The 24,990-nt window shown below is 44.5% G+C and overlaps 1 protein-coding gene across 1 annotated transcript in view; it reads left to right on the forward strand.

Moving 5' to 3' along the window:
• FAM136A (family with sequence similarity 136 member A) overlaps positions 1–24,990 on the forward strand; it is a 123,232-nt gene that overhangs the window by 57,105 nt on the left and 41,137 nt on the right. The window lies entirely within an intron of this gene.

The raw sequence follows: 24,990 nt of genomic DNA on the forward strand, positions 1-24,990 counted from the left end.
ACATGCCACATGACAGGGACTGAAAACCAGGACACATGGAGCCAGAATACACAGCATACAGCAGCCAAAATGAAACCACTAGTAACAGATGATAAGCTGAATATAAATACCAGGTATTAGTTGACATTTTGTACAAAACATGAAAGCTAGCAGGCCACTTCACGGCTCCTGGTTATACTGCTAGTCCCTACACTAACCAGGAGTCCAGCAGAACCGGACACAGTTCACAAAGCACGCTGCAACAGGACAGGACACAGATCACACAGCAAGCTAACACAAAACTGACAGAATATAAACGAACAAACAGACATGAACCAGGAAGACACAGATCACACAGCAAACTTCAACAGACAAGGATTCGTGACTGCTCACCCTGTACACCAGCCAGAGACTGACCAGGAGCTGGGTTTATACGTGAGCAGAGACCCAGGAGATTGGCTAGCAGGAAGTACCACACTCAGCCAGCTCAATCATTAACCCTGAGAGGGCTGTGCTGCTAGGAAGCTTAGAACTACAGATCCCAGCAGCACACCTAACAACTGTTTTGTGTGATATCAATATTTTCATGGCTCGGAGGGAGTGAGACTTTAAAGGGGTTGTCCCGCGCCGAAACGGGTTTTTTTTTTTTTTCAAACCCCCCCCAGTTCGGCGCGAGACAACCCCGATGCAGGGAAGTAAAGAAAGCTTACCGGAGCGCTTACCTTAATCCCCGCGCTCCGGTGACTTCAATACTTACCGCTGAAGATGGCCGCCGGGATCCTCTGTCTCCGTGGACCGCAGCTCTTCTGTGCGGTCCATTGCCGATTCCAGCCTCCTGATTGGCTGGAATCGGCACGTGACGGGGCGGAGCTACACGGAGCCGCTCTCTGGCACGAGCGGCTCCATAGAAGACTGCAGAAGACCCGGACTGCGCAAGCGCGGCTAATTTGGCCATCGGAGGGCGAAAATTAGTCGGCTCCATGGGAACGAGGACGCTAGCAACGGAGCAGGTAAGTAAAACACTTTTTATAACTTCTGTATGGCTCATAATTAATGCACAATGTACATTACAAAGTGCATTAATATGGCCATACAGAAGTGTATAGACCCACTTGCTGCCGCGGGACAACCCCTTTAACATAAATGAGCCTGGGACTTTGCTTGAGTATCTACAATTTTACTAGTTGCAGGCAGTTTTTGGATTAATTACAGACTGTGTGCAGCAAGTGCAATTACTGAGGAAAGCCTTATTCACACGAGCATTTTTTTTAACTGTGATAAAACATTGGACGAAAATCATGACCATCTGAAGCATTGGACTTCAATGCATTCGTTCAGATAGGTGATGTTTAGCTGCGTAAAATCGGCCAGCCGGAAAAGATAGCACATATACTGACGAATCCGACGGCCGAATTTTGATGCGACCGGCAAAGATAGGTTTTGCCCTATCTTTTGGCCGTAATACACTGGCAGCTCCCATAGAAGCCTATGGGAGCCTATGAGAGCCATCAGAAAAGGGAGGGGGAGAGAGTTTAGCAGCGGCTAGCACTGCTAAATCATGTCAGCTGGCTCTATTTACATAATAGAAGCCATGCTGAGCATTTCTCCTGGCCAAAGCACTACAGTGTATATATATGCCACAACTGGCCATGTGCATGAGCAAGAAAACGCGAGATTCTTCTTGTTCATACGATGTTCAGATGCAATACTTCTGTGAATGAGGCCTGAAGACGCTTTTAGATGCAATGATAATCGTACAAAAAATCATTCAAAGGAACAAAAGTAAGTGTTAATTGTTCAGTCTAAATGCGAACCAACCACTGAATGATGAACGAGAATCATTTGCTTCTCATTCATCGTTTAGTTTCTGCAGGCATGAAAATCATGCTTGGCTCATTCACTTGTCGTTCTGTTTAAGCAGCGCTCGTTCAGTGTTTAAACAGAACGATTGTCGTTGAATGAGTCAACGATGAACGAGAGCGAACATGCTGGTGATGATGTCACCGGATCGTTTACTCATGCAAATGACCATTGTGCCGTTGTACACACCAAAACTGTGACTTTTTGAGTATTTAAACCATGCCTTGCCATTTTTTCAAAAGTGGACGGGGCCCAGTTTTAGGGGGTGGGTCTGTGTTTCATCTGTCACATTTATATGCCAGAAACTGGCCAAGATTATACTAGAAATCTACTCCAACTAAGGGCTTATTCAGACGACCGTATATCGACCGGGTATTCATGCCGGCCGATATACGGCGTCACTCTCTGCAGGGGGAGGAGGCTGGAAGAGCCGGGAGCAGTGCTCTGAGCTCCCGCCCCCTCTCTGCCTCTTCTCCACCCCCTCTCGCCCCTCTGCACTATTTGCAATGAGAGGAGGTGGGATGGGGCGGGGCTAAGTTCCGGTAATTAGCTCCGCCCCATCCCACCTCCCCTCATTGCAAATAATGCAGAGGCGCGGAGAGGGGGCGGGAGCTCAGAGCACTGCTCCTGGCTCTTCCAGCCTCCTCCCCCTGCAGAGAGGGAAGGCATATATTGGCCGGCGTGAATATGTGGCCGATATACGGTCGTCTGAATAAGCCCTAAGAGCTGGCATAGGCTTTCATCTGGTGCAGGAAAGTGCTGCCAGAAGAGACAAATGTATTATAAAAGCATTGTGCCAGTCTAAGTAAATAGGCCACTTTGTGCATATGTATTCTATAGTCCTCCCCTAAAAAAAATCATATTTTTGTAAATATCAGGCTGGTTTCACATGGGCTACAAAATTGCATAATTTTGTTGCGATGCAACAGCGCTACAAAAATGCATGTATGTGATGACCTTGGTTTCTTATGGGTTCTTTCACATGAGTGATGTTTTGCAGCCTGCTTACATTGCGAGACTACAAAATTGCTACATGCGCTATACTGCCGCGATTTGCTATATTTTGTAGCCCATGTTTCCCTATGGAGCCTACTTATTTTTCGCATTGCATAGCAGAAACTTGTGATTTTCGTTTGATGCGATTTTAACATACGGAAGTAATATTAACTTTCTATAAAATCGCATGATTTTATCGCGGGTAGCAGCGACGCAATGCTATATTTTTTCCCAAGAAAAAAGCATCATTGACGCTACAAAATCGTGTGTACATAGCAGCGATATCACTGTAGCTCATGTGAAAGACGTCTCACCCTTTAAAAAACAATTAAACCCCCCCCCAAAAAAACTGCACACCATCAGAAAGATGAACTTCCGGGTCCTCCAATCCTTGGATGCCCTGCACTTCCTTACAAGCCCCCAAGGTATTTTTTTTTTAGGGGCAATTGATTTTTAAAATACAATACATGGGCACAATGTGGTGATGGGTTCTCTTCAGGGTATGGCCTATGTCATTGGTGGAGTCTAAGGCACTAATCAGTGTCTACAGACTCCTGAAAAGTAAATATGGTCCTGGGCACCAGGTACAGTTGGAACAGTCAAATTATTATTCATAGAATGATAGAGTTGGAAGGGACCTCCAGGGTCATCGGGTCCAGCCCCCTGCTCAGTGCAGGATTTACTAAATCATCCCAGATAGATGTCTGTCCAACCTCTGTTTGAGCACTTCCATTGAAGGAGAACTCACCACCTCCCGTGGTAACCTGTTCCACTCATTGATCGCCCTCACTTTCAGAACATTTTTTCTAATATCTAATCTGTGTCTCCTCCCTTTCAGTTTCATCCCATTGCTTCTAGTCTTTCCTTGTGCAAATGAGAATAGGGCTGATCCCTCTGCACTGTGACAGCCCTTCAGATATTTGTAGACCGCTATGTCTACCTTAAAGGGGTTGCCAAGTTATGAGCTATTGATGGCCTATTCTCAGGTAGGCAATCAATAGCAAATCGGTGGTTGTCTACCACTTAGGACTCCAGTCACTTAGTTGTTTGCTGGGCTGTTGCACTTGGGTACAGAGCTAATTTCTGCCAGAAGCGGGCAGCTTCGTCCCCACTGCAGTGGCCCAATTTTGTTTTGCAGTCCAGGTTCCCATACATTTAAGCAGGAACTTGATCTGCAATTGCAAGCCAGGTCACTGCAGTGAAATTAAACAGCTTCAACTCTGTGGCTGAGTGCAGTGAATAGGCCATCAATACCTCATAACTAGCAGACCCTTTAAAAGAGGTTTTTCACTTTGGCTACTTCTGGCCTTGTGGGAAAAGTAAACTACTAGGTCTTCCTTCAGTATAACCTACATTCATACTTTATCATCACATATGGAAGTATGGGGGTAACTATACTGGGCAATGTGGAAAATCACTTTAAAGCAACCCTCTGGTTTCAGGACAAAATTCTGTCCTAGGACCAGAGGGGTTGAAGCAGGGAGTGCAGAGGCTGCGGTTGCACCTAGGCCCAAGAGCCCTAGAGGGCGCTTAAAGTCTCTCTTCTCCATATTGCAAAGCAATACCATCCATGAAGCTTTATGGTTGGGGACCCAGTTCCAGATTTTGCACTGGGGCCCAGCAGCTTCAAGTTACGCCTCTGGGTTAAAGGATATATTAGCTGCACTTGTTCTTCTCTGCCATCCTATCGATTCACTGGTTTCATTCCTGTTTTTTGGCTATCCAAGATGGCTGCTGCAATTTACTATCTAGCTAATGCCCACTGCGCACTGCTCTCTGATTGGCTAGCCATGTGAGCAACACTGGCCAATCGGAGAGCAGGTATAGTGCATTGGTAATCTAACACTACCAATGTAATACGGGCATAGGTAATCTGAAGACTGTGTTAACCATCTTGGATGGCCAAAAATGGGATCAGACGAACCCAGCATCCTTTGGTGCCAAATTTTGCCACGAAACCAGAGGGTCACTAATTATTTCTTTGCTATTTTTTACCAACATTTACGCATAAAATATAAATCACTTTTGAGCGTGGATATTACATGACTCTCCTTTAAGTTGCACATCAGATTCCATAGTTACCCCGCCATGTCATTCAGATACCATGAGACAACTATGCAGAATAGACAGACCCGAGGGGGTTAACATCAACTCTGTCTAACCTCTCATATAGTATTAAGAATAGAAGCTATAGATCTATTTAGAATAAATATTCATTATGCCAGAGAATTGTCACGTTGTAACTCTTCAGGGTCACACACAGGCCTCAGATGGGAATGGTGTAATATGGCTCTATAAATATAGGTGTCTGGCTACTCACGGCACATTCATACATTACGACTATGATTATCTATTTCAAGCATTGCCCGTTCTGTAATAGGATTGGGTTACACATTACATCGTATTTCTAGACTTGGTGATGCCATATCTGGAGGTTCGGCAGCGAATGCTGGAATGACTAAACACATGTAGTTTGCTAGTTTCAGGAGAGGGGTCGTAAAAAGCTTTACTAGGTATGCGAGTAATTTTAGAGGCCCCATACTATGTGCAATATGGGGGCATGGGGAATATACGCCGTGTTCCTTCCCTGAAATATATGATCCGTTTTATGTGTCAGTCTGTGCGCAGATTTTTTTGCAGGACATCAGATGTTTATCTTTACAGGGTTAATAACTTTGGATTGTATGACACCATGTTGCTTGCAGATGCGTAAGGGTGGACCTCAGCGTCCGACTCTCAGCAAGCAGTAAAACAGATCTGCTAATAAGCACTATACGTGCATGTGGTAGATGTCCATCCCAGGCAGCACATTTATCAAGTGGAAGGTTAAATTATGTATAAGGACCCATTCACGTGGCTGTATTTTGGGGCTGTGTGCGGTCCATGCATTCCACGCCTATGAGGCTATTGGCATAAACGAGTTTTCTCGCGGACTGATGATCTACGTAAAGACAACTTGCAAACGGCCATGTGAATTTGGTTTTATAAAGGATTTGCTTAACTAAAAAATATTATGCATCATTCAAGTGTTACTGCGCTTTCTAAAAACATTTGAAAGGTCATAGGAGTTTGTCAAAAGTTTTGATGGTTGGGGTCCGGCTACTAAAACCCCTACCAATCGTTAGAACGAGCCAGCTTAAATGTTCATTCAAGCGCCATCACTGTTTGCTAGCCCAACATGAGCCCATAGACCTTTTTTAAGTTAGGTTGCTTGCACATGTCAGAGACGGATTTCCGCATGCAGGACCCCACAGCACAATCCGGCCCTGACAGCAGTGGTGTCCGCACGTACCTGTCATTTCCCGTCTTTTTCTGTACTGCGGATGGACCCAGCGGCTCAGCGTTGGACATGTGCAGTTCAGATTTTTTTCCCCTTCACGCTGTCGCTGGGCAATGACGCGAAATCCGTGACCTGTCCGTAATGTTGACTGCGGACAGGTCACGGGTCAGACGGCTTTCATTGACTTAAATGGAAACCGTCTGCGTGGAATCTACACAAGGCCGGCTGCACGCGGCTGGATTTGCATTACGGAATCCGAAGTGGGCATCCGCTTCCGGGTTCTGCAGCAAATCCATTCATAACATGCTATGGTAAAGTGCTTTTACCTACACATGAGCGGAAATCAATTGCGATTTTCGATTTGCGGAGGTAAAATCGCAACATGTTCTATTTTTGTGCAGGCTCGCACAGACAGCTTCCCATGACGTCAATGGAAGCCATCCGACCCGCGGCCCTTCCACAATTGACATCGCTAGGCGATGACGAGGGAAAAGCAGGGGCTTAAAAAAAAATCTTTACTGCGCATGTCCGAGGACGAGCCGTGTGGACCCTCTACTGTTGTAGTGTCCCAAAACAACATTCTGGTCCCCTCCATAATTGCCATACATGTCTGTCTTATGTGGATACACTGTACAAAACTGTCATGTCTATTTTCTGTATGTATGTTGCACAGCTGCAGCGTCTGAAGGGTTAACTCCCATAAAATCATTGCCTGTGAGCTCTGCTGCATGCTGAATGTATCTTTTCTACTGTCTCATGCGGTACAAGTGAGGTTATGAATGTAAGTGTCTGAGAGCGGGAAGGGTCTTCTTCTTTCTGTGTTGGAGCAGGGTTCCATCTTACCTGCTGCTCGGAGCTAACACAGAGCCGCATGGGAGCACCCTCAGCTTCCATGTCGGTGAAGATAGAGGAAGAGGAACCACATCCCCTAGCGCATAGGGTGGGGATGTAGAGGAGTGAGCACTGTCCAGAGAGAGAGAGAGCAACCCAAATCCTAATTGCTACTAAACCAGGTACCTGTTCACATCACGGCAGTTGATTTTTCCTGTGCGCCGTCCGCCAATGGACCACCACACAGAAGTACGTGATTTCAACACCGACGCGGAGAATGTGCGGGGTGCATTTATTCTAAGTCTTTTGCTAAGTAATTGTATTTTGCCAGAGAGTAGGTGGGGAGCTTCTTGTCTTTTTGCCTCCTCTGGAGTATATTTCATGTCCAGGACCGGTGACATATAGATAACGTGGACAGCTTCTATTGTAACTGCTGCAGTAAATGATACCTGTAACTACCTGTTTTACAAAAGTTCTTCAAGTAAAGTTTTACCGGGCCTCAACTGTTCCTGAGGACCCAAGGTACGATACACTTGTGCAGTGTTTATTAATCCGCCGTGTATGAATGCCCGTGTGTGGAACGGTGGCGTCACGAACTGACAACTACTGCTACCCTCACCCTGAGGACTACTGACTCTATTCTTTGCTGGGGTAACTCCCTCCGGGACCAAGAGTTGTTTAGTGCCACTGTGACCGGTCCATGCACTACACTCTCCCAACTCTAGCCATAAGCTTGGGTAACGAGCCATCTCCTGCAGTATCCCACACTTGGGTGTTGCACAAGTTAGTGTCTCTAACAGGACGTTCCATTTTCTGGCACCTCTCTCAGGCGATTACACTGTACAGAACAGAAGGAGAAATGACAAGTGCACGAAGATGCTGGCCGGGCACATGGTCAGATTCCGCTGTGGGCCCCAGCATGCGGAATCAGACCCAACTCACCCAAAAATGGAGCATGCTGCAATTCTTCCTCCGCTTGCAGAAACCGCAATTGGTTTCCGCTCGTGTGCAGGAAAAAGCATTTATGGATGGTATTTGCTGCGGATCTGCTGTGCGGATGCCAGCGACGGTTTCCATAGCAAAAAATCTGCTCGTGTGCAGGCAGCCTTAATCTCAGCTAGTGAGCAGTGACGCAGTAGGACAAGCACTTCAGCGGGCTTGCTAGGGGTCTTTATGACATGCCAGAAGTTTAGAGAAAGCGTATTTACACTTAAAAGGCGGCTTACCACAGACGTATTAGCGCGCAACAAGTAGAGAATAGAACCCATTGATTTCAACGGTGCTGTCTGGTTACCAGAAATATTCCCCCTATCCCACCAACTGTGCTAAAGTAACAAAAGGATCAGTATTTACTCCCCCTCTGCGACCACAATCTAGTGCTTCAGCCCCACTGTGGTCCCAGTGTTTGTTGTGGCGGATGACGTCAGCAAAAGTCACCTGCCAATCACAGGCTGCACCATCACCGCCCATTCTCCTGGCATCAACACTCACATCCTGGGTGCTATGATGTCAGGAGTTCAGAACAGTGATGCTGTAGCCTCTGATTGGCTGCAGTGGTCAGGTGACTTCTGCTGATGTCATCTGCCACAACAAACACTGGGACCATGGCGGGCCTACAACGCTGGATCACTGCAGCAGAGGAAGGGTACGCACTGATCCTTTTGTTATTTTAGCACAGTAGGTGGGATAGGGAAAATGTTGTCCCATTAAACCATAATAACTACGTTTGAGCTCGTCCATTTTTGTGTGTAAGATACCTTTAAGAAGTGAAGCATCTGTCTCTCCAGCTGACTGCTGATGTGTCAGGTAACATATTATTTATGATCACATCAAAGCACCTGTCTGCTTGTGGAAGAGTCAAAGAACACGTCACGTTTCAGCCTACCGGATTGAAGTGCCACAGTACAGTCATTGAGCGTGTATCACTGAAACCAATCTAATGATTAAGCTTGCAAGTTTTAATGATATCATAAACGTATGACATCATCAAAGGATCTCAAGAAACTGAAACCAGGAATACCTGCATAATCAGGGGATGATTAGAAAATTACATAAAGGTATTAACAAAAATCTACTCTTTCATTGTGAAAACCTTGTTAGGACAGCAAGGAAAGGGGCAGGTTTTAGGCTTGGAGTTCACGTTTGGTTCAATGTAAGTTTGCCTTAAGTGTAAAGTAATTTTTTATAAAAGAAATAATAGTGTATGTTAGTTTAGATCAGCAGATTGCCCAAGTCATGTTGCATGGTACGCAGAAGGACTGAGGATAAAAGAGAGCCGGGGAAAGGAGCACGCATCTGTGACGTAGCTCTGTGCAAGCGGTGGTTCTGCCATCATAAGGGACCATGAATCTCAGACTCCCATGAGACGCATAGGCAGACAGCGGGAAGAGAGATAAACCAGTACCCGGCTTCTGGGCGATTAAGATTGGATCATGCATATGTTCCATGAACAACTGGTTAGCGCTGAAGCTGTTACATTCTGTTCCAAACAAAGTGTTAAAGTTTAGGGATGAGCGATTATTAGAATTGGTTTGTATCCGTATCAGGCCGATTTCACGAAAATTATTGTGATTCAGTACAGCCGATTCCGACTCCTATTAAAGTAAAGGGGAGTAAAAATCTGTCTCCCCAATGTAAGTCTCCAGTGCAGCCAAAGCCACCCAAATTGCATGGGAATACAGCCACACATCCGAGGAACACTGTGTTCCTCCCAGAAATTGGTCAGAATAGTGTACAGTGGTGAAAGGGTCTATTGTAGCACAGGGGTGTCAATGAAAACAATAGAGGGCCCACATAGCGTCTCCTAGATCAAAAATTGCGAGCTGCTATTTTATTTCATCTCCCTTATTTGCATATTACCCAGAGGAGCGTGCATGGTTATTTGAGTCTCCTCACTCACCGCCTAGGTGCTCTCCCTAAGGAGAAAAAATAGCGTTTCTGACACTATCAAAGATGCATTGTTTCCACATTATACCAGGTATCCAGACATGTCTCCTGCAACCAAGATCTTTACCAACAGCAAGTCATACAGATTATTGGAAAACCAGCTCAGGCGACCTGGCGCACCAGTCCTCACTTGGTTGAGTTGACTGCTGGGTGCTTGGCAGCCAACCCAGAGGAGCCCACCTTGCCGGTGGCCTCTGACGTAGCATCCTAGACCAAGAACCTGTTCCATCCTGCCTGCCCCGGCCCTTCACATCTACTGACTGTCGACCAGCTCATTCAGCTTTAGGAATTCAAACTCATTTAGTATAAAAGATGGTTGGACTATTGTACAGAACAAGCAATTTCACCTCTTGTGTCACGCCTCTTTTTTTTGTAGATAGATAGTACTGTTTTGCGAACGGGACCTTCAGTACTCTTATTTGAATGGTTAGTTAGTTTCTTAGTATCTAATGGCTGATTTCATCTTTTCATGTTCCCTCTGAATCGTAAAGTGCTGCAGAATATTCCTGGCTCATTCTCTCTAGTTTTCTCACAGTTCTCTCTTGGTTCTAACTTTTTGATTCTCTCTCTTATGAGCATCTACTTCTCTGCAGCTGAATTCTAACAGATACTTTGTGTTCCCTCGTCAGCATACAACCACACACTGGTCACTGATAGTCTTGTCTCTCTCTTCTAAGTTGCGAAAATCCATTCACTCTGTGGTAGGCCTCTCTGAAACACACCGGGGTACCTTTTTTCTTGTTGCCATCTTGTCTTGTTCACACCACTTACATCTCTGCAACACAACAACCCTATTCCCTTAGAACAGGGGATTTTTACAAACTCACTGGCCCTCCGCCACATTTGTCACATAGACACCCTGCCGAGTGCCATTACACTATGATGGGGGCACATTTCATATTTTCTTAAAGAAACTGAGTATTTAGATAAAACATTAATATAACATTGAACACCCCTTCCATATATATAGATGTACATAGTAGAAATAGCTAAATATATGTGCAATCTTTCATCAACAGCTATAGCCTATTTAAAAAAAATGTAAGTGGGTCAGTATTTGTGTGTGGCCCTTGACCCACTTACACGGCACCACTTGAGGATGGATGATTAAGCTTAAGAATACTTTACTTCACAGGAGGTACAAAGTGTAGCAATTACAGTCCCAATGGGTAGAAGCTTGCTGGTTACGGAGTATACAAGGCGCAGAGCTTGGCAGTGACAGTAATGATACAAGGCTTTACAGTTACAGCCTCTATAAGAGGGCACTTAGCTTGATTGTTGCAAATTAAAATAAACAGTCTTTCACTGAAGACACAGCTTGATGGTTGTGATCTTTTTGCAGGGCATGCAACTTCATGTTTGCAGTCTTTATTTCTTCATAGGGTATTCAATTGATTTTTACCAGGAACACTTAGTGAAGGGGACTCTTTCTAGATTATATAAATGGTAGTGTCTGCGCTACAAGGAAGAATAATTTACAGATGATTTATTATAAAAGATATGTGTTGACTCACACCTATGGTTCAAGTAAGCCTTCAAAAAGCATGTGATGCTGTCCTGCGCTACTGGATGTGCTTAGAAATGCAAAAAAACTTGTTAAAGGGCCTCCTGTACCCCGAAATGTGTTGCCAAGCCAATTTTTCCCTTTATTCTTTATGTGCTTTTTTTTGCTTGTTTCTTTGCATTATAATATGTCTATGTATTTGCTTATTTGATTTATTAAATGGCCGGAAATCACCTCTAAACACCCTGAAGTGACGTCTATTCTGCTAACTCGGATTGGGAGGGCCTGGTGGCAGCAGGTGGATGGATCGTCACCTACAGGATCTTGGTGTGTATGGATAGCTCTCGGATCTCACAGGAAAGTGCATATGATTCTAGTATTCTAGTGGAGCTAGACAGTAAAAAGCCACCACAGGAGACCTCAATTAAAATTTTAGACAGGACATATTTAGTCCCACAAAGATTGCACCATCTCTACCCAACCTCTTCCCCGCTATGTTTTAGGGGATGCCAAGAAAGAGGAGATATGCTCCATACATGGTGGACATGTCTGGAAGTTGACAGACTGTGGTCGAAAGTCCTCAGACTTCTCAACCAAATGTTTGTGGGTCCGATTCCCAAATCCCCTACTATGTTCTTACTTGGGGATCGCCCTGCGTGATCTAGGTATCAAGCCCATAAATTGATACAATATGTATGCATGGCTACAAGAATCCACATCGCCTCCGCATGGAAATCACCTACTCTCTCCTTTTCAGTTGTGCTTGATAGAATATCCTCAATTATGCTATATGAAAGGATTCATGCTATCAGAACAGATACGATAATAAATTTCCAGAAAATTTGGCAACCGTGGATTGAATGTATAGAGACCCCGGGATTACGCCATATTATATCATCTACTTAACCTTTATTCTAGTAACGAAATAGAAATATGTATGCAATTTAGACACTTCTGTCCGATGATGTGGATTCTTGGCGACCTACTGGTTTAAATTTCTATGTTGACCCCCTTGTTTTGTTTTAACCCTATACCTTTGTATTCTATTAGCCGCTGTAGGCAAAAACTATTTTTGATGGCAATATTTCAATATTTGGCCCCCTGCGAGGGGAAATTAGAATGTTATAAGCCTATCATATGTATGACTATAAAATCCAATAAAACCCTTTGAAACAAAAAAAGCCACCACAGTTTTCTCCACAAAATTGACCGCATTTCTGCATCTGACTGGGTCCTCACAATGTCTGGGCCCCATAGCAGCTCCTATAACTGCTATGGCTTTAGTTACATCCATGGCTCTTTCTTTTACTGGTGTAACTATAGGAGGTGTCGGAGATACAGTTGCACCTGGGCCCAGGAGCCTTAGGGGACCCAAAGGCCTTTCTTCTCCATATAGGAAGCCTGGTGCTATGAATAAAGCATTATAGTTGGGGGCCGTGTTACAGATTTTGCATCTGGGCCCATGAGCCTTTAGCTATGGCCCCTGCTCTTTTCCATGGACCTCAGAAGACCATAGAACTGTCTATCCTCTAAATGGGTTATCTGGTCCCACCAAGGGATGGAACCAACTCCTCAGATGCCTGCAAAGAGCTGACGTTGCCTTGGGAAGGCTATACTTGTATTATAAGATGTCCATTCAGATGAATGGAACACATGGATATCCCCAGCCCACTAATGTGAGAGCCGTTGCTTTTTACTGGATCTCCACTCTAGTTCATAGAAAATAGTTCTACATGGGGGCCCCTATATGACGTCCGTATGCCCTAATAGGGTGTATGAACAAGCTACCAGCACAATGCCTTCTAAGATAATTTGATCTATTTTTTCTGGGGACAATGCAACAAGGGTTAACATTTGCCCCTGGCTATGGAATGTCCTGCAAACAGAATATTATTTAAGACATACTTGCCTTTCTAGTAACAAATGTAGGGGGAATATTTTTACTAGTCAGTGCCCTTTTAAGCCCTTGCACGGTAGCGTGTAATAATATTCTTAAGTGTCTAGCTCTACTGCTTTGATATGTGGATTGTCAGCCAGGCTCTGTCATCTCCTAAACTGAATCCTTGAATATCTCCATTCTGCTGCAGTCTGTCTCACATCGTCTTGGCTCTGTGTTTACAGCCTTAAGGGTTTAGCTTATATGACCGGATCGTCGGCCTGAGAATTTAGCACTGAAAGAAATATAGGCACGGGGAGATCAGACAACTGGGGCGGATTGGAGGGGTAACTTGAACGGGTGGTGGAATGGACAGAGGATCATCTATAACACTCCCTCTCAATCTCTTGCTTTAGTCTATAAGTGTTTGATGACAAGCTGTGAAATGCAGGATAACTGCAGAGGGCCCTACAGCTGTGCAAAATGTAATAGTGTCAGCAATACTGACCGCATTTACTTATAGGGGTGCCGCTCTCCTCAATAAAGTCACACAGCCTAAATATACAGTACTTATGACCCTATTACTGAAGAATTTTTACATGCTTAGAAGATACATGCAGTTGCAAAAAAAGTAAGTGAACTCCTTGGAATCACCTTGATTTCTGCACTGATTGCTAAAAGAATGGGGTCTGATTGTTATGTAAGTCACAGTTATAGAAATACACAGTCTAACCAATAATACATAAGCACTTCTCCAAGAGCTAATTGGGAAAACATGTTTCAATTAACCCCTTAAGGACCAAGGCACACAAAGCCTTACTGGCATGTTTAGTCTTCTCAAGATAGACTCAAGGCTCATATCAAGCTTCAAAGTCCATAATACATGTGCAAATAACACTGGTCTGAAATATGGTCTTATACGTGTACCCAAATCTGACAATTCAGCCTTTGCTGGAGTTATTCCTAATTTCCTTCTTCAAAGAGTTAGGCCTCCCTCACACAGGTGTTTTTAGAAACGTAGTATTTTTCAACACCGCATTTACTGCGATTTCAGCAGTGTTGTCATGCATTTTTGACAACGTTTTTGACAATCTATTCTTCTCAAGCTAGACTAGGCCGCTTGCAGACCTGCGTTAGGGCTCAGTTCAGAATTTCCGTCTCTCTGCTCCATTTTTGGAGGAGAGAAACTGAAATGATTTTTCCCATTGATCTCAATGGGGTTTCAAAAAAATGGAAAACAAACAGAAAGGCTTCAGTTTGCTTCCATTCTGGTAGGTTTCTGCTTTTTGGGAATGGAGAATAGCGCAATCTGCAGTGTTCTTTCTCAACTTGACAGAATGGAAGCAAACGGAAGTTTTTCCATTTGTTTTCATTCTTTTGAAACCCCAATTGAAGATAATGGGGGGGGGGGGAAACGGTTCAGTTTTTTTCAGTTTCCAAAGAAGAAGAAGTAGGAAGAGAAGCAGGAGGTGAAGGAGTAAAAGAAGAAAAACGTATTGTTCTCTTTCTTTTCCTTCTTTATTTCTTTCTGCTATTCCTCTGGAGAAGGAAGAAGCTTGGTGGCTCAGTGGCTAGCACTGTTGCCTTGTAGTGCTGGTGTTCTAGGCTCACATCTGACTATGGAAACATCGGGATGGAGTTTGTGTGTTCTCTTTGTGTTTATTCTTATTTTTCTTTTCCATCTTCTTTTCCTCTGGAGAAGGAAGGGAAAGGAAGAAGAATTGTGGTGACTCAGTTGCTGGTGTTATTGCCTTGTAGTGCTGGAGCCCGAGGTTCAAATCTGACAAAAGGCAACATATGTATGAAATCTTTGTGTTCACTCTGCCCCTTCTTCACCTTCTCTGAAGGTGAAAGAACAAGTGTGGTGGCTCAATTGTTAGCACTACTACTTTGCAATGCTGGAGTTCTAGGTTCCAATCTGTCCAAGGGCAACATCTGGATGGAGGTGTCCAAAGTCCATGCAGATGTTGTACTTGATGGATTTTGTACCTAGGACCCCAACACTGAAAGAGAACAGTGCTAACCACTGGGTTACATTCATCGAAAACACACTCACTATCTGTGCTAAAAATTGGGTCGGGATGACCCAATCAAATTTTGTCATCCAGTCGATCATATCGATCAACTCTAATAGAGATGCACAAAGCTGGAAAAGGCTACAAAAGCATTGCTAAAGACTTGAGTGTACATCAATTCATGCTTAAATGTCTATACCTCAATACTAAGGTCTGTCAAATGCTTCCGAACATGATATATTCCCTTATTGTATTTATGTTGCAGTCACGAAAAGCGGTTACCTTCACAACATAACCACTTATATAAAGGTTTAATATGTAATTCACAAGCCATGAATTAGACACCATACATCTGATCATATATGAGAATCAAACCCATAGCTTTGGAACGATCATTAAGGGGGTGCTGTCAGTGCCAGGCCACATCGGAGTGGATGCCACTGATCCGACCCCTGTGTAGTGGCTGTTACTTGTGATTACAGGCGCAGCTCTCACTGAAATCAATGGGACCTGCACTTGTATTTGTAACACTACATAGTGTATTTACAAACGTTCTTGCATGTGAAGAGATGTAACTTGGGTTTTTGGGAAGTAACCTATGTGGTCCAATTATCTATTGGTTGATTTAATCATTGGGGGGGTATTTGGGGTGAGAGATTTTAATAAGATATCAATAAAAGTATTTTTAAAGGGGGATTGGTTATTTTGATTGAACTAGTCTTTGAAGACAGCAATTACCTCTTTACACCAGATGATAATTAATCAATCAGCGACTGCAAGGTATTTTTAGGTGAGCTGAAATGAAGAAATTAGTGGACAAATTCTTGCTCGTCAGCCAGTTAATCCCTGTGTTTGCAGGGGACATCTGTCACTTACATTTGCTCTATTGAGCGACTATTCTGATGATAGTTGTCTTGTGTAAAGCCACCCAAGTTATTCTTACCATCAAGGACTCTGGAATCTTCACAGAATGGAATGTTCACAACTAACTTATTTGCTGTGGATTTTGATGCAGATCTGCAGCAGATTTCACTCTTTCAGGGCTCATTCACATGGGCGTAAAAATCATGCAGAAGTTAGCCGTGCAAAAAAATTGCGGCTAACTCCATTAAGAATTGCATAAATGGAAGATTTTCTGAGCCTTATTAGCTTTTAAATCACCTATTCACACTATCTGGAGCGGTGTGTTGCCAAAAAAATGCTCCCCGGGAGAGCGAGATGAAAGGAACCCCCGGGGAGATGAAGGGAAGCCCCGCTATGTGGATGAAGGGGGTCCCCCAACACAGGGCTTCCCTTCATCCTCGCGGATATGCAGTGTGCAGTGTCCAAGGAAAGGGCCCACAGCCGAGGAGATAGCGGGGTAGATTGAGGCCTTATCACGAGGCTCTACCATCTCCTCTGCCAGGGGTAGCATGAGGACCGACCAAGTTACTGCTGGTAATAAAGTAGTCCACAAACAGGGAGAAGTTTCAGAGAAAAACTGGGACGGTCGGTTGAGCCTGTTTACTTGTAAGTTAAACTATTTACAGTCCATGAAACTTCACGCATGCCAGCATTACTGGTGCACACAGAATAGTGGTGTGACAGGGAGGATTCATAGGATGTCAAACAAGTCCACAGTCCGAGTTATCTGTGGGGTTCTGCTCCCGCCCAGTCTCTTTCTCTCTGCAGCTCTCTACTAGTCAACACTCACATTTAGGGATCGCACTCAGCACTGCATGATGGCTCCTCTCCCTCTTGCTCTCAGTCCTTCACATTAAAAGCAAGAAGGACTGGTCGGATTGGGCTCAGGGCACACATTAGGCCATCGTTCAGCCTCTTCCATTCTGGGACTCCTCGTTGGACCAGACTCAGTTTCTCCTACTCAACAGAGTCCACTCCTTTCTCTCTGCACAGCTTGCAAAAAGACCCAAAGACAAAAGACCACCACCAATACCACGCATACACATATATATAACATGGTCACCTGACATACAACAAGATACATTTTCCAGACATAACTCAGAAGTTAACCCATTCAGTGCTGCAGAGGTGCAATACACATCAAATTCATGCATATAGGAGATACTGACAATACATAGGCACAAGACAAACACATTCATACTTATGGAGGGGCCCCGTTAATTCTGGGCCACTACAAGTGCTTCTGGGTTTAGCGTTGCACCAGAACTCCCTCTCTCTCTTTTTTTCCCATCTCCTATATCACATGTGTCAAACACAAGGCCCGCGGGCCGAATCCGGCCCGCTGCCTCATGTTATGTGGCCCGCGGCATGCCGACGGCCGCTCACCGCTGTAGTGATTACCAGCTGGGGTGCCGCAGCTCCCCACTTGTAATCACACTGACAGCGCTGATCCCAGCGCACACTCTGACATCAGAATCCTTCTCCCCTGAGTCCCCTGCTCTTCAGTTCCGCAGGAGAGGACTCAGGGAGGAAGCGTGCCGTGCTGCACACTGTGCACCCGGGCGCATAGGAACTTTTTCCACAAGACTTTTGCACTATTGAGCAATTCCAGCAACCTGATTGGTTGTCTGGGTTAGCTGATTCACAGTGATTGGTTGTTTTGTGAATCAGCGAACCCAAATCAGGTTGCTGGAACTGCTCAATAGTGCAGAAGTCTTGTGGAAAAAGATAATATGCCACACGGGCTCAGCACGATCCGAGGAGGAGCATCGCTGACAGCAAGGAGGAGGTAAGCATATGGCTGGGGAAGGGGAAGTTAATATTGCTGCTGGGGGGGTGGGGGGTTAATATTGTTGTTGCTGGGAGGAGGTTAATATTGCTGATTGCTGCCGAGGGTGAGGGGGTTAATATTGCTGGTGTGTTGAGGGGGGGGGGGGGGGTTAATATTGCTGGTGTGTTGAGGGGGGGGGGGGGGTAATATTGCTGGTGTGTTGAGGGGGGGGTTAATATTGCTGGTGTGTTGAGGGGGGGGGGGGTTAATATTGCTGGTGTGTTGAGGGGGGGTTAATATTGCTGGTGTGTTGAGGGGGGGGGTTAATATTGCTGGTGTGTTGAGGGGGGGGGGGTTAATATTGCTGATGTGTTGGGGGGGTTAATATTGCTGGTGTGTTGAGGGGGTTAATATTGCTGGTGTGTTGAGGGGGGGTGTTAATATTGCTGGTGTGTTGAGGGGGGGGGGGGTAATATTGCTGATGTGTTGGGGGGGGTTAATATTGCTGGTGTGTTGAGGGGGGGGGTTAATATTGCTGGTGTGTTGAGGGGGGTTAATATTGCTGATGTGTTGGGGGGGGTTAATATTGCTGCTGGGAGGGGTTAATATTGCTGGTGGGGGTTAATACTGTTGCTGGGAGGGGGTTAATATTGCTGCGGGGGGGAAGGGTTAATATTGCTGGGAGGGTTAATATTGTTGCTGGGTGTGGGGGAATAATATTGTTGCTCGGTGGGGGGTTAATATTGCTGCTGGAAGGGGGTTAATATTGCTGCCGGGTTGGCAAGGGGACGGGGGGTTAATATTGCTGTGGGGGTTAATATTGCTGCTGGGTGGGTGGGGGTTAATACTGTTGCTGGGAGGGGGTTAATATTGCTGCGGGGGGAAGGGGTTAATGCTGGTGGGGGTTAATATTGCTGCTAGGAGGAGGTTAATATTACTGTGGGGGTCGCTATTACTACTGGGGCGACTGTGGGGATCGCTATTACTAATTGGACCACTGTGGGGGTCAATACTTTTACTGGGGCCACTATGAGAGTCACTATTACTACTGCGACCACTATAGGGGTCACATATCACTGCGACCACTATAGGGGTCACTATTACTACTGTGACCACTATAGGGGTCACTATTACTACTGTGACCACTATAGGGGTCACTATTAGGGTTCACTCACACGGGCGTAATTGCATTTCGGTCGCACAAATACGCTATGTATTTGCGCAATCGAAAATCGCTTATGCCTGCGTATTTGGGCATGCAGAAAAGAACACAGATGGGCCCACTGAGATGGTGCGCAAATATGCAGTGAATACTCAGGTTTCCTGTGCATTCACAACGTATTTGCGTGGCCCATTCACTTCAATGGCCTATTGGGGTGCGCAGTACGTAACAAAATAGGTCATGCTGTGTGAAAATATACATCATGTGAATGAACTCATTGGAATCAATGGCTTCTATTCACTGCGTATTATGTACGCAAATACACTTGTGTGAACGAGCCCTTACTGTACTGTCTTATAAGCGGCCCTTTGAAGGTCCCCATAAGCCTGATGTGGCCCTCGGTGAAAATGAGTTTGACACCCCTGTCCTATATGGACACTCCTGCATTTTGCACAGCAAAGATAGGTCAAGACCTATATTTTTATGCAGCAGGGAATTTCAGTTGCTAAGTCGCTAATGTTCTATTTTTTTAGGTGCGATTTTTTTTGCGCACCTAAAATTCCTCTGTCTGAATGTTTCCATAGGAATCCATTGGTTCTAATAGTCATGTTTTTTTTTTTGCACATGTAAGTTGGCTGTGCAAATTCCCTTATGTGAATGAGCCATCAATTGGAAGGTTGAAATCTGCTGCAGATCTGCAACAAAATCTGCAACAAATCAGTGACGTATGAAGAAACTCCAAAGCAGCCTTAGCCTATGGGCTTTATGTGGAAATATTGTATCTGCAGTGTGAAGCTGTTGAGTGTTACTGTACAAAACTGTAATCATAATGTAAGCAATCATGCCTCACTATCTCGGTTTGTCTGTAGATCCCACGCTGCCCTAAATGATCTCTCGTTAGGAGGTGGAGCAGAACCGGATGGTTTAAGCTGCTGTTATTGTTTGGGAGCTATTTAAGGAATCTGATTACGGAAGGTAGGTGGAGTAATTAAGCGCAGAATAAACATTTGTGAGGCTTAAGAGGGAGGATTTAAAAAGCCTCAGGTGTTATACGTCTAACACTTAACTGTTTTATTGCTGGAGACAAATTTTTTCGCTGGATGATCATTTTTAAAGCCTGCCTCACATCAGCATATTTGCTTGTGCAAAACTTGCGCATGCAAAGCCCATGATTTCAAAACTATTTAAATTGACCCTGTATGTGTTATAGACCCAAGGCAGTCTGTATGACAACATATGGGGCCTCTGTATAGAAAAAGGCTCATATCAAACTTTGAAGTCCATATTACATGTCCAAATAAACAAAGGCTGGACAAACATCTGTCTGGGATGATTTAGTGAATCCTGCACTGAGCAGGGGGTTGGACCCGATGACCCTGGAGGTCCCTTCCAACTCTACCATTCTATGGTCTGAAATATCATCTTATACGTGCACCCAAAGCTGAAAATTCTGATTTTGCTGAAGTTATTCCTAATTTCCTTCTTCAAAAACTTAACCATTGGGCTGTAAGAAGCTGAGATATGGTCTCTGTATAAAACTTTCTGTCATGATCAACAGAATAATAGCTTTGCATGAGGTCAAATTAAACTTTTTGACCATAAAATGATGACAGAACTCACAGATGACCAAACTGTTGGCGGGCATTCACACAGGTAGTCTGAATGTATCTAATATCCTTCTTTGATCAGGGGTGGAAGAAGATATCAGCAATGTAGGTAAATGCATAGAGCCCCATTGAGGATTGGGGGCACAATTCATGGACTAAGGGTGTATACGCACAGTGTAGTTCAGGTGTAGTAAAACCCACACCAAAAACTGCACCAGGAAAATCAGGCAAGAATATAGCTAAAGCCATATGTGACCTGGTGCAAAAGCTCAGTTTGGCCCTGTCCCTAACACAATTACCCTCCATGGCTGCTGACTGTGGTCAGAGTTTCTCCTTTGAATCTCTGGATCTCTTAATTGCTTCCTCAACACAGCACTAGCAGCCAGAGTCTTCAGGGTATTAAAAGATTAGGGGTGCAACCCTCAAAACATATAATTCCCACCCCACTCCAAAAATAAGAAATAGAAGAAATAGTGAAGAAAAAGATATATATTATATATATTTCACGTCCAAATGTACCTCTCTATAACATCCCCTAAATGCTTGATTGGACTCATGTCGGAAGAAGGTGCAGGCCACACCATGCGTAGGAACTCTCCAGAATGCTCCTCGAACTAATTCTGGACAACTTGGACCCAATGGCACAGTGCATTATCCTGCTGGAATATCCCATTGTTGTGGGGTACATGAAGTCCATAAAGGTCTGTAAATGTTCACCAAGCAGTGAAATATAGTGAGTACTGGTCAATGACATGTTTAGGCGGACCAGTGGACCCAACCCATGCCGTGAGAACACACCCCACACCAGTATGGAACTACCACCAGCCTGCACAGTGGCTTGTTGACAACTGGTATCCATGGCTTGATGAGGTCTGTGCCATACATGAACCCTACCATCAACCCAAAACCGTGACTCATCGGACCACGCCACATGTTGCCTGTCCTCTAGGGTCCAGTTACCAAACTCACGAGTCCAGGTGAAGCACTGTGTCTGGTGTTGTGGTGTTAAGAAAGGCACTCTGGTGCGTCTTCTGCTCCCATATCCCATAGAAGCTAAAGATAAATGTGTTGGGCCTTCTGCATTGACTGTGGATGTTATTTCTGCCAGAGTCGCTTGTCTGTTCACATGGACAATTCAAGCCAGACGCCCCTGGTCATGATCATTAAGCACCTGTGGATGGCCACTGTGCATTCTACTGTGGGTGGTAATGCCTTCTATGACATATTCCCATGACACTGTGGATCAAGGCATATTAAACTTCAGAAATGGAATGTCCCATCCATCTGGCACCCACTATCATGCATCTTCCGAATTCTGATAATTCATGTCACCTTGCCACAAGCACGCTGGCCGGTGTTCAACCTCACTCACAAAATAACATCTCACAACTTATGCAGATGTGGGTGTTCCCAAGCCGTCACCTGAGGTAATGCCACTTCAGACTTTTGGCACAGCAGTATATATATATATATATATATATATATATATATATACAGAGAGAGAGAGAGAGAGAGAGAGAGAGAGAGAAATGAAGTCATCAAATACTAGTCAGAAATCAGCTCCACACAGTGATAGCGATTACAGTACAGTTACCTTCAGTGGTCACCGTTCTCTTCTGATTGTTTTTGTTATTTCTCTCTATGCTGGCCCAGACCACCATGAAGAGTCCTTTCAGCCATGACTCATCTCTGCACACTCCCCCAACAAGCCACTATCCCTTCCATAATGCCAGTGCCCCCCTGGCCATGGCAGTCAGTCATAATTGCCATACTTGGGACCCCTATAGCTATGCTACCGATTAGGAAATATCTGGTGAAGGCGATTACTGCTAAAAGGAGATCTGCAGCTTTAAAATTCAAGGGGTCACTTACTTTTTCACTCTATACAGTGGTTGTTTACTCAATGTGCTCAATAAAAGACAGTTCAACTGTGTTTTGTTAGTTTCTATTGTATTTAAAATGTAACTGTGCCTTTGAAACATTTTTGACGTCATAGGAACATATCAAAAGTTTGAATCGCTGGGGTTCTGAGTGCTGAGGCACCTACTGATCGCTAGAACGAAGTACCTGCAGTACTTGACTGAGCTGCATATTTGCACGATGGGTTCCAGACATGGTGTATGCCTTTTCAGCGGTGTAGTCCTTCTTTTAGGCATGATCAGTCAGGGTCGGAATAGGGTGAAATCTTTGTCACCTTCCTATGGCATCTCCACTGGTTCTGCAATAATTGCTTTATCTACCCTTCTCCTGTGTCCTGTACATCTTCCAGTCTGTCTGTGAACTTGGTCTTTAAGTCAGCGGGTCTGTTGCTCTGTAAGGGATAGATCAGACATGACATAGTTCTCGTATTCATCAGTGGTGGGCTAATCCCGCCCTCCTGTTCCCGATGGACAGTTTTCTCCCTATACTGTGTATAGGGAGAAAGTTGACAATCAGCGGAAGTTGGCGGGGGAACCACAGCTCATGCATACAAGAACTATAGAGCATACACACAGAATTGAGATGACTACTTCCTTGGCTCATTGTAGTAAAAGGTGATTTTATGAAAAGTATACCACCAAACAATGTAAGTGTCAATACTTCATACTACCTTCAGACAGCGCAGCATGAACATGGTGACAGATACCATGACATTCTTTGGAACCTAGTTGGGTGGGAGGGAGAATCAAGAACACCTGCTATTTTAATAGTAAGGATGGAGTGTTTGTATGGATTTGACGTTGGATGGAGGTTGTATAGTAGAATATGGAGTCCACAATTATGCCGCCATTTGGTGCTCTAGACGTAGGAAAATATTTTTCTCTAGACGTAATTGGAGGTTGTATGGAACAGTAATATGGCCATGTGCATGTGGCCTTACACTTATACACTATGATGATTGCGCACATGTGATATGCGTCTATATACCATGACAACAAGTATACATTGATGAATGAGGGTGACAATTACGTGAATCTATACGCACATGTCTCGTATGTATGACTTTCATGCCATGACGACAACTGTCAATATTTTTTTAATAAGTCAGAATAAAATAAGCCTTTTCTTCTATGCAGCTTGGCTTTCATAATTTAATTTAGATTCCTTGTTAGCATTATTTCAGAGCCATTTAGTCTTACATCACTTCTAAATAAATGATCAGCACTAATTCCAAGTGTGTGCACTTCTCCAGCTCTCTTCTCACCTCATGTAGCATGCTGTAACTATTTTCTGACCGTCTCATTTATTTTGATATTACTGCACTGGACTGAGAGGAATTTTTAGAACTGGATGCTTTGAAATGTGATTTAAGTGTCTAGACACGTAGTAGTAGAGCGCGCCGGGAGTGGGTGGGTTAATGCTGCGCACCGATATAGCTGGAGAATAGTACAAATACAACGTGACAGATTTGGAGCAATGCATTAGCTCTGCACTCAGCGACATTGAATTATTTACTAGGATTGCTTCAACCTGGACTAAGAAGACCATAGAAGTATTGCAGGTCCTTCAATGAGAAGCAAAATGGTCCAATATTAGGATGCTGGGTTCAGGCACAGAGGACTAAAGTGCCCGATGATCGTTTTCCCTCTATGCTCTTTGCAAAAGATGAAAAGGGGGTTTTGCACGTGTTGGCAAAGGAGATGGGACCAGTTGGGACCCCACAACAGCTGAATTACACCCTTTATAGAATCTGCGATGGAAAATATATTGGTCCCTTGTAATAGGTTTTTTATTGTAATTTTGCAATTATAAGAGGCGAAATGTTACATCCAAGGTTTCTCAATCTAGATTGAGGAGATGACTGGCAGGTGACCCCATCTATCTTATTAGAGGAAAACTAACGGTGTGATGTTGAAATGTAGTCCAAATTCTGTCTCCATCCGGCTAAAGAATTATTTGAAAGGGGTCAACCATAGGACAATGTTGTGCCACTGTGCCCCAAATATCAGTGCCATTTCAGCGTGCTCCACATAACAATGACTACGGTGCTGCTAATTAGTGCTAGCTACAACGCTCTCTTTAAAGTAGCAGCTATATTTATGTTAGGGCTCTTTCCCACGAACGTATATCGGCCATCATTTTCACAGTCGGGCCTATATATTCTACCATCTGGGGCGTTAAAGCTCCTGAACGGGCGCACAAATCTTCTGTTTGTGCACCCATTCACATGGCATGGACCCCGGCGCATATACGCAGAGGTGACCATACTGTCGCCCCTTTCCCCTCCCTCTCCTTCGCAGGCTTACCTCTGCTCTCCTCCCTGCTTGTTCTTTGCAATGG

This window comes from Eleutherodactylus coqui, chromosome 2 (genome assembly GCF_035609145.1).
Source record: "Eleutherodactylus coqui strain aEleCoq1 chromosome 2, aEleCoq1.hap1, whole genome shotgun sequence".
NCBI classification, from domain to species: Eukaryota; Metazoa; Chordata; class Amphibia; order Anura; family Eleutherodactylidae; genus Eleutherodactylus; species Eleutherodactylus coqui.